Raw genomic sequence first — 4,773 nt, forward strand, 5'->3', positions numbered from 1 at the left:
TGACATCACCACTATTTACTGAACTTTGACTTCCGACACGGCACCGCCCCCTCAAGCGCCGCTTCGCAGCGCTCAGCCCAATCCTTGCGCTGAAACCGCCCTCAGCCCAATCCCCGCCCCGTTCCATCATTAGGCCCCGCCTCCTTGTGCTCGGTCCTGTATTCCGGAGTTCGCCCTTAAACTCCGCCTCTGAACGACCTGTCCAATCCTCACTCAGTTCTGTCTTCAGGCCCACCCACCCCGAGCCTTAGCCCCACCCCCACCAACCTCGAGTTTTATAGGTATCAGCAGTCGTCCGATACGGCGGCCGCAGTGGGCCACGGCCGGCCCCTTGGCTGGGGCGTTGGCGAACTGGGAATACAGGGGAAGAGGGCAGGGAGCCCGGCTAGAGCTCGAACGTCTGGATCTCAGAGCGCAGGGCTAGGACCGCCCCCCTTTGTGAAACCAGCCGCGTAGCCGCTGCTTGGGGTCTCTTCGGGCATTCAACAAACGCAGACTGTGGGGCTCTGCGCTAGAGTTTGGAGGTGTATGGAGAGGTGACATCGATGCAGCCTTTGGAGGGGCTCTCAGGATATTGGGGAAACAGACACACATTCAATTACCTCAACTCTTGGCGGCCCAACTCAGAACAACGCGAGCTGGCTGTGGTCAGGAAAAATGCGGAGACAGCCTGGAGGAGGGAGACTGAGTTGTGAGAGAGAGGGGGACTTCCCGGAGGAGGAGGCTTCCTCTGCTCTTATTGCCTCAAATGCTACCCCCATACTTTGCACTAAATCCCATTGCCTCTTGTCTAAGAGCATAGCTTTAGAAATTCTCTCCCCCAATCCCATTCTGTCCTTCTTCTTTACAGGATTATTCCTGTCATACGTGGTGTTATTTCTCCCATCCTAAAAGCATGCAGACAAAAATCAACCCTCTCTTAACCCTACACCATTTCTCTACTGTCCTTTACAGCAAAACTCCTGAAAGAGTCGCCTATACTCACTGTCTCCAACTCCGGTCTCCTCCCGTTCTCTCTTGAACTCACTTCAGTCAGGGTTTTGTCTCCCCACAATCCTTTGAAATAACTTCTGTTAAGGTGCCAAGAGCGATGGCCAGTTTTCAGTGCTTATCTTACATGAACCATCAGCATCTGATTTGACACAATTGATCACTTTCCTTCTCCTTCGAACACTTTCTTGGCTTGACTTTCAGGACACCATGTCCTGTGACTTTTCTCTTGCCTCACTGGCATTTCCTTCTTTGTGTTCTTTGCTGTTTTCTCTGCTCATTGACCTCTTGTTGCTGGAATGTCCCAGGGCTCAGTCTTGACCTCTTTTTTGATGTCTGTAATCATTCCGCAGATGATCTCATCAAGTCTCATGATTTTAAATGCCATCTATACACTGGCTACTCTCAGCTTTTCTCTCCAACCCACACATCTTCTCTGAACACCAGGATCATCAACTCTATTTGGATGTATAATAGGCATATTAAGTTTAACATGTCCCCAAACTCCTGATTTATCTACCTCAACTTCCCACAAACTTCCTCATGGCTGCAAATGGCAACCTCATCCTTCCAGTGGCTAAAGCCAAAAACCTGGGAGACATCCTTGATTCGTCACTTTCTTTCCCTCTTCAAAGCTAATCCCTTGGCAAATTCAGTTGGTTGTACCCTTAAAACAAAACCAGGATCCAGTCTCTTCTCACCACTTCCACTGCTACTATGTAGGTCCGAACCACCATCATTTCTCACCTGGATAAATGCAAGAGCCTCTTAACTGGTATCTCTGCATCCACTCGTCTTCCTATAGTCTAGTCTTCATTCATCCTGAAAGTAATCCTTTAAAAAACATGAGACAGTGGGAGTGTAAAATGGTGCAGCTGCTGTGGATTCCTCAAAAAATTAAACGTAGAATTACCATATGATCCAGCAATTCCACCTCTAGGTATATACCCAAAAGAATTGAAAGCAGGAACCTGAACAGATATTTGTACATCCATATTCATAGCTCCATTATTCAAGGTGGAAGCAACCCAAGTGTCCATTGACAGATGAATGGGTAAACAAAATGTATATACATACAATGGAATATTATTCAGCCTTAAAAAAGGAGGAAATTCTAATACATGCTATAACATGGATGAACCTTAAAGACATTACACTAAGTGAAATAAGCCAGTCACAAAAGGACAAGTATTTAATGATTCCACTTATATGAGTTAACCGGAGTAGTCAAATTCATAGAGACAGAGTAGAATGGTGGTTACCAGGGGCTATGGAGAGGACGGAATAGGGAGTTATCATTTAATGGGTACAGAGTTTGACTTTGGGAAGATGAAAAAGTTCTGGAGATGGATGATGGTGATGGTTGTACAACAATGTGAATGTACTTAATGCCATTGTAATGTATACTTAAAAATAGTTTAAATAGTAAATTTTATGTTATGTATGTATTACCAAAATAAAAAAAAATATGTAAGATCATGACCCTCCTCTGCTCAAAATTCTCCAGTGTCTTCTTATTTCACTCAGAGGAAAAACCAATTAAGTCCTCACAATCCCCTTTAAGGCCCTACATAGTTGATCCGAACCTGAACTACGGGCCTCCTTAGTCCCTCTGCTCTAGCCATGTTGGCCACTTTGATGTTTCCTCAAAATTCCCAGCACTCTCCTGACTCATGGCCTTTCAACTTGCTGTTCCCTCGCTTAGAATGTTCTTGCCCCGGATATCCATGTGCTTCAAACCTTCACCTTCTTCAAATCTTTACAAAAATGTCATCTTCTTATCCACCCTGACCATGTTGTTTAAAATTGCAACTTGCAACCCCAGCATTTCCATTCCTCTCCCCTGCTTAATATTTTTCTCCTCACCATTTATCACCATCTGACATGCTATACATTTTACTTTTTTTTTTTTTTTAATATCTGCCTCCCTCTGACTAGAAATGTGACCTCTGTGAAGTAGGGATTTTTGTTTGTCTTGTTTACCTGTCTACCACTAGCACCTGGAACAGTGCCTGGAACATAATAGACACTCAATATTTGTTGAGCAAATGAAAGAATAAGTGTAAGGAGAGCAAAGACAAACACCGGACTAATTTGGAGCAATCTGGAGTGGCTAAAATGAAAAGAGAAAAGAGAAGGTGGAGATGAGACTGTAAGGGTCATTAACATCTAGATTCCTGAAAGTCTTGGATGCAGGGCTAGAAATTCAAATCTAATCCGCGGACAGAGGAGAGTCACCAAAGGTTTTTGAATAAGGAAATGACTTATGCTGTAAAGATGATGTGACCAAATGGCCATGCACTACTGTGAATAGGTCTAATGGTGCCATTCATTAAATAGGTGAGCATTTTACACAGTATACCTTGTGTGATCTTCCCGGTAGCCCTATGAGGTAGGAACTATTTTTAATCTCCATTTTATAATTGAAGAAGCTGAGATTCAGAGAGATGGAGTGACTTTCCCACGGTCACACAGCTAGGAAATGGCAGAACTTTGATTTGAACAAGGCTGTCTAATAAAATCAAGTTTCTGAGCATCTCATATGTCTTAACTTTGTCCAGCCTCATGTCCTGCCTCCCCACTCGGACGATAAACTGCAGACAGGCAAGGACTGCATTCGCCTTATCTCATTCTAGCATCCCCATGCCTGCTCATGAAGTCCTCAGTGTGTGTGGACTAAGGGGGACCGTCTGCTTGGATCTCTTTGACCTTCCCCATCTGTCCATCCCCACACCTTGACCCTTGACTCCCTTCGCAGTAGCATGACCACTGACATCAAGCAGACCTGGATTCAAATCCAGCTCAGCCATTTCTCAGCAATGTGGCCTTGGACAAATTAACTTCCCCTGGCTTTAGTGTCTTATCATTAAAATGGGGATACTACTCCTGGTTGTTGTGAGGATTAAGTAAAATAAGTAGGTGTTTACTTAACACATCATATGGCATAAAGTCTTTAATGTGGTAGTTATTATTGTCTTAGTCCCCTTACCCCTGTCCTCAGAGCCTAACACAATGCTAGGCACTGGTAGAGGGTTAATAAACATCTGTTGAATTAGACAGTATGTTGAAAGAGCACTGGACTGGGAGTCAGCAGAGGTAGATTTTAATCCCGGGTTATGGGCATTGTTCACTTCTCTTTAGAACTGTTTTTTTACCATCCTTGGGATCTCTCTCTAAGGTCTCTTCTAGCTCTTAGGCGAAGTATGAATGCATAAATTCACCCCATCCTCGACCCTCAGACCCTCCTATGATCCACATCCCACCTCCTGCGCTACTGGACCCCTCTTGGCTGATGATTCTTGCCCCGGGATCCTCCCGGCTTTTGCTCCCAGGGAGCCCTGACACCCAGGTGCCACCAGGTGGTGCTGTGGACTCATTCAGGTGAAGCTGGCTCCCAGTCTCCAGGCAGGGCTGACAGGAGTGGTCCTAGGATGCCCTTCTGGCTCCTCTGGAGAGGCTGGGCTTCCTCCCTGGAAGGCAGCCAGGCCCGGGAGCTCCAGGGAGGTGAAGTTTCCAAAGCCTGCCCTAGTTCTGCTGTGGAGATTCCAGCATAGAGTTGGCAGCAGGACCAGTTCCACAACGTGTGGAACACAGTGCAAAATGAAAATGCCTACATTGCCGGTAGAGACAGCACAGGGCATGCCTAAAAGCCAGCAAAATGGTTCTAGTTCACCCTTCTAGAGCTGACTGTTAAAATTTCATGGATTTTATGACCTGGCTGTTGAAGACAGCCATTATAAAAAAATTAAATGATATAAACTTACACTTAAATAAATTATATAA

This window comes from Diceros bicornis, chromosome 13, assembly GCF_020826845.1.
Source record: "Diceros bicornis minor isolate mBicDic1 chromosome 13, mDicBic1.mat.cur, whole genome shotgun sequence".
Classification (NCBI taxonomy): Eukaryota; Metazoa; Chordata; class Mammalia; order Perissodactyla; family Rhinocerotidae; genus Diceros; species Diceros bicornis.